This window comes from Quercus suber, unplaced genomic scaffold (assembly GCF_002906115.3).
Source record: "Quercus suber isolate HL8 unplaced genomic scaffold, Cork oak 2.0 scaffold_109, whole genome shotgun sequence".
NCBI lineage: Eukaryota > Viridiplantae > Streptophyta > Magnoliopsida > Fagales > Fagaceae > Quercus > Quercus suber.
Window position 1 is genome coordinate 1,127,425 of NW_027069574.1, and position 10,316 is coordinate 1,137,740.

The following is a 10,316-nucleotide window of genomic DNA, read 5'->3' on the forward strand; positions in this document are numbered from 1 at the left end:
CCAAAACCTATAGCCAAATTTCTCATCACCATAGCCAAAAAAAAAAACAAATTTTAGACTTAGCATCAAGTTTACTACGAGCATCAGAATCAATATGAACATAAGAAACACAATCAAAAACTTTTAAGTGGGAAAACTTTACCTCTTTACCGCTCCAAACCTCCTCAGGAAGTTTGAACTCCATGGGAACTGATGGCCCTCGGTTTATTAGGTAAGCTGTAGTGCTAACAGCATCAGCCCAGAAAGTTTTTGGTAGTTCAGCATGCAACCTCATACTCCTAGCACACTCATTAAGAGTTCTGTTCATGCACTCAGTCACACCATTCTGCTGTGGTGTCCCAGGAATGGTCTTTTCCATCCTAATTCCCTGTGCAGCACAATACTCATTGAACCCTCCATCTATGTACTCTCCTTCATTATCTGACCTTAAACATTTTACTTTCAAACTTGTTTCTATCTCAACCATGGCCTTCCATTTCTTAAAAGTTTCAAATACATCAGATTTATTTTTCAAAAAATAAACTCATACCTTTCTGCTTGAGTTATCAATGAAAGTGATGTAGTACCTTGAACCTCCAAGGGATGCAACCGGAGAAGGCCCCCACAAATCAGTGTGCACTAACTCCAATTTTTCAACCTTCGGTGTCTTGCCAGTTTCAAGAAGCTCACATTTTTCTGCTTTCCTAAGATGCAGCTTTCACATATGTCAAAATCAATGGACTTCAATTCTGGTAATTTTCCTTTTGATAGCAACATCTTCATCTCTTTCTCACTCATATGACCAAGTCTGCGGTGCCATAGGCTTGTATCAGTACTTGCATCAGCAATTACAATTGTGTCTCTTGGACTTGAGGTCATATATAGAGTACCAGTCTTCTTTCCACGAGCCAATACCCTAACTCCCTTTGTAACCTTCCAAGTGCCACCAACAAATAATATTGCATGCCCTTTATCATCAAGTTATCCAACAGAAATCAGATTCCTCCTCAGGTCAGGAATATGTCGAACCTTCTCCAGTAACCAAACAAACCCATTGGGCAACAATATCCGGACATCTCCCATACCTATAACATCCAAGGCTGAACCATTAGCCAAATACACCTTACCAAAATCAACATAATTCTGTATGATTTCTCGGTGTGGAGTGGTATGAAACGAAGCTCCTGAGTCCAAAACCCAATCATCAAGTGGACTGTCTACTGCAAGAAGTAATGCATCATGTACATCTTCTGTTACAGCATTAGCAGAATCATCTTCATTCTTCTTTTTAGGATTTTTGCATTGGTTCCTAAAGTGATCTGTTTTTCCACAATTTCAACATTGTACTTATTGGCCTGATCTAGATTTACTTCTATTCCGATTAGAATTTCTGGATTTTGATCTACCCCAATTTGAATGTATGTTATTACCTCGGCCTCTTGTCTCAAGGTTTAAGGCAGAACCAGATCCTAAGATTTCACCTGCATCTCTTATGCGAATCTCCTCAGCCAGAATTAAATCTCGAATATCATTGTACTTGAGTTTTTCCTTTCTTGTAGAATTACTTACTGCCATCCTCATTGCCTCCCAACTGTTTGGCAAAGAAGCCAAAACGATCAAAGCACGAATCTCATCATCAAAATCAATTTCTACAGACGACAATTGATTTGTGATAGTGTTAAATTCATTCAGATGTTGTACTACTGATGCATTCTCTGTCATCTTCAGATTAAACAGTTTTTTCATTAGATACACCTTGTTATTTGCTGACGGCTTTTCATACATACCAGACAAAGCCTTCATCAGATCTGCTGTGGTCTTCTCCTTTACAACATTGTGTGCAACAAACCTAAACAGAGTTAACTTGATAACTCCCAGTACCTGTCTGTCAAGAAGAGCTCATTCCTCAGCCTTTATAGCCTCAAGTTTTTCCCCTAGAAGCGGCAGATGCAGCTTCCTCCCATAAAGGTAATCCTCGATTTGCATCATCCAAAATCCAAAGTCTGTGCCATCGAACTTTTCTATTCCAGACGCCTTTCCTGCTTCCTCTGCCATTGCTCTCACTCAAACCTAACCCTAGGCTCTGATACCAGTTGTTGGGAATTCAACCTAAATTCCAACCTGTGAGAAACAAAAAAAAAAATAGAGAAAACACACGTCAAAGAAAAATAATCACACGCACAAGACAGTATTTACGTGGTTCGGCAATTTGCCTACGTCCACGGAGTTGCAGGGATTTCACTATTATTAGGAAAAAAATTACAAAGTGCAGCTACAGTGTTTTTCTCTCTCTCTAAAAACACAACAACAGTAGTCTCAAACCCTAATTATAAAAACGGCTTTTATATCTTGCTTATAGGATTAGAATGGGCTACAAAACGAGCCAAAAATAAACTAGGCTCCACAAAGCCCAACAATATCATGTTTATTCTTATTCTTTTTTTTTTTTTTTTTTTTATCGTAACACATCCCCTTTCCAATTATTAAAAAAATTGAAATAATTTTTTGTTTATTAGACTTAAATAACAAAGCAATGTACCCCGAGAAAAAATAATTAAAATCCATTACGTAATAGTGACAGCTTGGCCTTGTGATTTTCAATTTGCATGTGGATTTGTGTTTTTTTTTCTTCTTTTTTTTTCATACAACTTAGTATTTGTTTATGGGTCTTCTTATTAATAGACATGGTCAACAGCCAGATTGGGTAGGGTGAGAAATTGATCATTTTAATAGGGTTAGAAATGAGTTGGATCAATTGAGTTGCGGTCGGTTTGGGTCAAGTCAATCCGTATTTTCCACATGAAATTAAAAGAAAAAAAATATGTATTTGCCACTTAGTAAGTTGTGTAGCAATTTGCTTTCTTTTTTTTTTTTTTTAAGAAAGGTGTAGCTATTTACTTAGAACTAAATGTATTACTTTGATTTCAAACCCGGTAAAAAAAAAAGAGCTCAGCTCAACAAATTGATATATATTCAATAATTATAAAATTATACAATTCTCAAAATTGCTAAATAAAATAAATAGCACAAACGCAAAGGAGTTTTAGTCTGCTATTTGAAAATATATATAATAAAAAACAAATATACAAGTTTTACTACTACACAATATCAACATTCCAAAATATAGAACAAAATTACAAATGCCCAATTGCAATTGGATAGATAATTTGACAAAAAATTAAAATATATAAAAAAATTAAAATCTTGAAAACTAATTTCATTATCCAAAATCTTGAAAAATAATCTAATGGTTGTGTTTGATTTAAAATGCATTGTTGTTGACACTCTATTTTAGTTTGGGAATACATTAAAGTTTAATTGTATATTTATTTATACATGATCTTTGTAGGGGTGTTAGGCCCAAGAGCCCATATTTAAGTATATATTGGGCCAGGGCCCAATCCAAGAACGTTAAATGATCCAAGGATGGGTAAAAACTTACATGAGGAACCGTGTTAGTAAGTGAAGAGGTGAAATCCAGTTAAAGTTGTCCAGAAAGATGGTCGATGAAGAATCCCTCCTCGGCTGGGCAAAGCCGAAGTTAGAGGATGTGGTTTGCCGTCAAGGATAACATTCTGGATCGTTCCATAAGTGAAGACAAGTATCAGGAAAGAACAGGACAGATGATGGTTATGAAATATCTCAAGGGAAAGTTGCTACCACCAAATTAAATATTCTACAGCTAACTTTTTAGCCGCATTAAGGAGGAAGTGATACCTGAATAATAACTTTCAGCCTTACAGCTACTACCTAAAGACTTTAGGAAGGTGCTGATGGGATAAGAATCAACACCTATAATTTGATCTGCACGTGGAAGGTGGAGATGAAAGAGGAAGATAGTATAAAATGGAGAAAGGACTCTGAGAAAAGGAGATCGGGAATTAGAAAGAGAGAGAAAACACTATAGCAATCAAGAACAAAACTTGAAATCAAACCTGAGGATTAATAATCTCCTCAGACAGTGCCGAAGACGATTTTCTTTAGTTTAAACTTGTTTATCTTCATTCTCTTGTGATAAAGCTCTGCTAGATTCGTTGTTTAATTCACTAAAGCCTAGATTTCCAACCCACTCTCTATAAATTCATTATTTCGGACTTTTTGGCCCTAATTCCATTCATCTTTTGGGCTAGGAAGCCAAATTTGGTCCTTACAATCTCTTTTATAAATATCATGTTATTATTAAGCAATATACACTCCATAAATTATCATCTTTTTTTTTATTTAAAAAAAAAAAAAAGTCTTTATTTTGGCTATGGGCTATTAAAAAATAGGCCTAAAGCATCCATATTTTATGCAAATTCCATTGGTATACTTCGTCTTTACTCTTTACACACTTATGAATATTTTCTCATACTTACATGTCTATAATTTCAAATATATATTTTTAAGTCTACTACAATCAAATTATCTTGGTATATACTTTGTCATTTGACATTTACAAATCTTTATTTATTGTGTTATTTAAGCAAGAAGAGTGCGTTAATATTTACTTATTGCATTCAACATCATTTTTTTTTTTTTTTTTTGCTTTGTGAATTCAATATCAATTTGTTTGCATGTAACTAGATAAAAATCTCAATTGTTTTATTGAGACCATTGCATTTGAATGACTTTAAATATAAATACATGTTTTTTTAAAAGGTGTCATCCAAAATAAAAATTGAAGTTTTTTGAAAAAAAAAAAAATCGTGTGCATTGTTTTGCCAAATTTTTTTTTTTTTTAATAATTATTTTATATGTAAAACCAACCATGTCTTAATTTTATTTTATTTTATTTTTTACAAAAAAACAAAATATTTTCAAAAACAAGTCGGGCCACAAGTTATTCGAGTTGGGTTGGGTTAACCTACAAAAAAATGAGTCGGGTCATGGGTTACCCGTTTTTAATACCGGTAATTAAAAAAAGAGGATTCAAGTCGGTTAAAATCAAGTTTGGGCCGAGTTAGAGAATTTTGACCCTTTTGCAATGTCTAGTTGTTAACGGTTATGTTTAGAGTATTTGTTAATGGATCATTTTAAAAAAAATCTTGGTATCACTTTTATGAAAAATATAAAAAACTGTAAAAAAAAAAAAAAAAAGCATTGTTTTTTCTTCCTATAAAATATTTCTCAAAATGTTATTAGTTTAGAAATATTTCTAAATTGTAACATTTGTTCAAACACCATGTAGTTTACCCTTTTATATTCTCATCTCATATGAATGAATCCGAAATCTCCACTGTAGTGGGCAATGTGTTCAAACTTTGAACAGCAAAGCTTGTTTTTTTACGAACTGTTTTTTTGATGAACTCAAAATCAGCAAAGCTTCTATTTTGCTTTTTAATTTGTTTGTTTTCTTCCTAAAGATTGAATTATACTGGTATATTATAGTGTATTTTACTGCTAGGCACTATATTCTTACTTCGAAATAAAAAATAAAATGAAATAGCCTGTTTTGGGTTCTTGGCTTTTATTTGGATGTCAAGAAAATGAGATTTTTTCTGGGTGACTGGAGTTTATTTATTTATTTTTAACTGCATTGTTTTTTCAAATGATTGTTTCTAGATAAATTTGATTGGAAAAATGAAAAAAGTAGCAAGAAAAAATGAGGTAGAAGATATGTGTTGATTAAACGTGGATTGGTTTTTTTTTTTTTTTTTGGTTTAAGACACATGGCAGTCCACATGGTAACCTTGGTGGCATTAGAATAATTTTTTATTTGAACTGTTAGCCAAATCAGCATTTTTTATCTGTAACTTATTTAGATACAATACCAAAATGTTAGAGACTAAATTGATATATTTAAAACATTAGAGACTAATTAATATATAGTGTAAAAATTAAAGACCAAATATGTAGTTTATGCTTTATTAAAAATTAGCAAAAATATAATTGCACCCAGAAAATATAGATCTTTTTGTTTAAGTTCTGCTCCCCAAAAAAAAAAATAGACAATACAGTATATAATAGGCAATACAGCCTTTTGCAAGAACTAACGATGAAAATCTCTACGCCTCTCTCCCTCGTGAGAAATCTCTAGTCTCTACCATCACATCGGTCATTTATATTTATTATTTTTATTAAATCATTACTTGCCCAACACACATGCATTGTGATAAGGTGCAACATGTAGGATATTGCATCTAATGTAATATTTATAAATGGTTGAAATTAATAGCGATAAAAAGTAATTTTTAATCTCTATTATTATTTAAAAAATATTAAAAAAAGTCAAAATAAAAAAGTGAAAAGTGAAAAAATATTGTGAGAGAAAGGAAGGTAAAAATAAAATATTGTGAATTGCACCGGTGCGATGCACTGGATCCTAATCCACCACGTTATATGGATGCCACTCTCACCTCTGGTTCATGCGATCAAAAACATGTCAGAAACTTTTGACCCTTTGATTTCATTTTTCTGTCCAACTCTAGCGCGTGAAGTCGGTCTTCTTTAAACATAAAACTAATCCTCTATTTTAAGCAACTAAAGAAAATAATATTCAATATGATGTAGGACAAAATATTCTAATTAATTTCTGTAATCTTTTATATTTGGTATTTTTATGTAATTTTCGTTATTTTAGGTTTAGGGCATTTATTTCCTTATTTTTAGGTGCATTTAATGCTTTTTAGGTCAAATTTGATTCCTATTATGGTTAGGTATCAATTAGGAGTTAATTTAGATTATATTTTCTTGTCAATCAAGTTTTAAGGAGCCCTTAAATAGGCCCCAAAGTCTGTAAACGTTTTTTTTGAGAGACTATTATCAATAAACACAGACTTTTGTCAAATTTTAAATCTTAGTATCACTTTTATGAAAAATATAAAAAACTGTAAAAAAAAAAAAAAAAAAAAGCGTTGTTTTTTCTTCCTATAAAATATTTCTCAAAATGTTATTAGTTTAGAAATATTTCTAAATTGTAACATTTGTTCAAACACCACGTAGTTTACCCTTTTATATTCTCATCTCATATGAATGAATCCGAAATCTCCACTGTAGTGGGCAATGTGTTCAAACTTTGAACAGCAAAGCTTTTTTTTTTATGAACTCAAAATCAGCAAAGCTTCTATTTTGCTTTTTAATTTGTTTGTTTTCTTCCTAAAGATTGAATTATACTGGTATATTATAGTGTATTTTACTGCTAGGCACTATATTCTTACTTTGAAATAAAAAATAAAATGAAATAGCCTGTTTTGGGTTCTTGGCTTTTATTTGGATGTCAAGAAAATGAGATTTTTTCTGGTGACTGGAGTTTATTTATTTATTTATTTTTAACTGCATTGTTTTTTCAAATGATTGTTTCTAGATAAATTTGATTGGAAAAATGAAAAAAGTAACAAGAAAAAATGAGATAGAAGATATGTGTTGATTACACGTGGATTGGTTTTTTTTTTTTTTTTTTGGTTTAAGACACATGGCAGTCCACATGGTAACCTTGGTGGCATTAGAATAATTTTTTATTTGAACTGTTAGCCATATCAACATTTTTTATCTGTAACTTATTTAGACACAATACCAAAATGTTAGAGACTAAATTGATATATTTAAAACGTTAGAGACTAATTAATATATAGTGTAAAAATTAAAGACCAAATATGTAGTTTATGCTTTATTAAAAATTAGCAAAAATATAATTGCACCCAGAAAATATAGATCTTTTTGTTTAAGTTCTGCTCCCCAAAAACAAAAAACAAAAGACAATACAGTATATAATAGGCAATACAGCCTTTTGCAAGAACTAACGATGAAAATCTCTACGCCTCTCTCCCTCCTGAGAAATCTCTAGTCTCTACCATCACATCGGTCATTTATATTTATTATTTTTATTAAATCATTACTTGCCCAACACACATGCATTGTGATAAGGTGCAACATGTAGGATATTGCATCTAATGTAGTATTTATAAATGGTTGAAATTAATAGCGATAAAAAGTAATTTTTAATCTCTATTATTATTTTAAAAATATTAAAAAAAGTCAAAATAAAAAAGTGAAAAGTGAAAAAATATTGTGAGAGGAAGGAAGGTAAAAATAAAATATTGTGAATTGCACCGGTGCAATGCACTGGATCCTAATCCACCACGTTATATGGATGCCACCAGTTTCTCTCTCCTCTGGTTCATGCGATCAAAAACATGTCAGAAACTTTTGACCCTTGATTTCATTTTTCTGTCCAACTCTAGCGCGTGAAGTTGGTCTTCTTTAAACATAAAACTAATCCTCTATTTTAAGCAACTAAAGAAAATAATATTCAATAAAACCAAATCAATAATAAGTCTCCAAAAAACAAAAACAAAAACAAAAAAAGTTACAATATTTTTCTGTGTAGTTCATAGTACTAATGGGTGAACAAAATATAATTTGCTACTATCAATTCTATCTCACTGGAATTCACCATCTCAAAATCTTGAGAGCCAAGATTAGTCCACGATTCAAATTAATGAATAATAATAATGATCTCTTCTCTTCAACATACGGACAAGTAAAGTAAAGCGAATTTCCCAAAAGTCATGAACTTTTTTAAAATTTTGATCTATATTTTTTGTTCTTTTTCTTTGTCCTTACTCCTTCGTGATGGGACCCTAAGGAAAATACATTTGAAGTCTTTTTTTTTTTGGCTGAATAAATACATTTGAAGTCTTGACCCTTATTGCCGCTTGGTGTATGAGTTAACTATAAATTATTATTCATGTTCTTTGAGACTGCTACATTGCCAAAGCTTTCTGGACTCAGATCGGTATTCCACCGCTTATATCAATCTTTTCTGTAGAGAAGTGCTACTACATTCACAATATATATTTTCACAACAAATTTTATAAGGTACATTGTTATTGGTTGTAATTTGAACCTACTATTAACTTTTTTGTGCACCAATAACAGCCAATTACAACATATCACTTAAGATTTGTAATGCAAGCATGTGAAAATGTCATGAACATAACATTTCTCTTCTCTTTACCCTTGAGGAATGGCCATGCACCAACGTTGCTTCGTTGTTGACTAGTCATCTCAATATTCATTTCAAGATTTGGCCATGACTAGGGATGGCAATTTTTGCCCAACTCGCAGGTATTCGGCCCGACCCGACCCTAATGGGCCGGGTATGGGTTTTTTTTTAAAAAAAAAAAACCCGAAGCGGGTCCGAGTCGGGTCCGGATTTTATTAAAAAAACCCGAGACCCGACCCGAAACCCCGCCCGATAAAAACCCGGTACTCCTAAATTACCAAAATACCCTAATATATATATATATATATATACCTATAATCTAACTCTAACTAATCCCTCATTTCTTCTTCACTCTTCACTTGCACAGTAACCCACTCATTTCAGCTCACTCAGTCCGTGTACCACAGTCCCTCTCCCTCATTTCAACTCACTCCCACACTCCTCCCTCCCTCACGCCTCAATCCGAGCCTCCTTCTCCCTCAGCTTAAGCTACTTAGTCCGAGCTTCTTGTGTTTGGTCTTCACTTCTTTCTTTCTTTTTTCTTTTTTTTTCCCCCCTTTCTTCTCCTGGGTTCAATCTTCAGTTCTTCCTTTTTCTTTTTCTTTCACTGGGTTCGGTGAGTTTGGGTTTCTGGTTTTTTTTTTTTTTTTTTCTTTCTTTCTTTCTTTCACTAGGCGATTCTTCTCTCTCTCTATCCTTGTCTCTGTTCTCTCTTGCTTCTCTTTTCCATCATCGGTGACTAAGGTTTGGGAGAGCTTGGGCTCATTTGGATTTTCTAGGTGGTGATAAGAAGGTTGTCGAGTAAAGATGTATGTAGATTTGTTTTGGTCAAGCTGGAGATGAGGTTTCTTTCGTGGGTTTTGGAAGTTTCGTTGAGATTCATTGATGCGTGTATTTGCAATGGTGGAGGAACAATGGTGGCTGATTATTTTCTGTTTGGGGTTGATTGGTGGTAAGATTGGTTGATTTTGGGTTTCTCTTAGCTTCATGGGTTGCATGTTTATGACTATGAAATTTTGGGTTTTATGACTTTATGGGTATGAAATTTTCTAAGTTTATGGGTTGCTACGATTTTCTGGGTTTATGGGTTTCTATGATTTTTTTTTTTTTTTTTTTTGGAATTTTCTGGTGTTGTTTGTGTGATGTATGTGGTGAACTAGGCCATTTTCTTGCTCTTGCATTTGTGAAAGTGCCTTGGATGATGACAGGAGATTGTGGTTGGGCTACGTTTTTTTTTTTTTTTTTTTTTTTGAGGAACAATTCGGATGAGTCTGGGCAAAATCTGGGCTTGAATTTTTTTTATTTTTTTTGGTTGGGCCACGAATTGGGCCACATTCCTAAACGGGGCTAGCGAGGCCCAGCTTAGGGCGGGTCCGGGCCCCGGAAAAAAAACACGGTACCCTAAACGGGC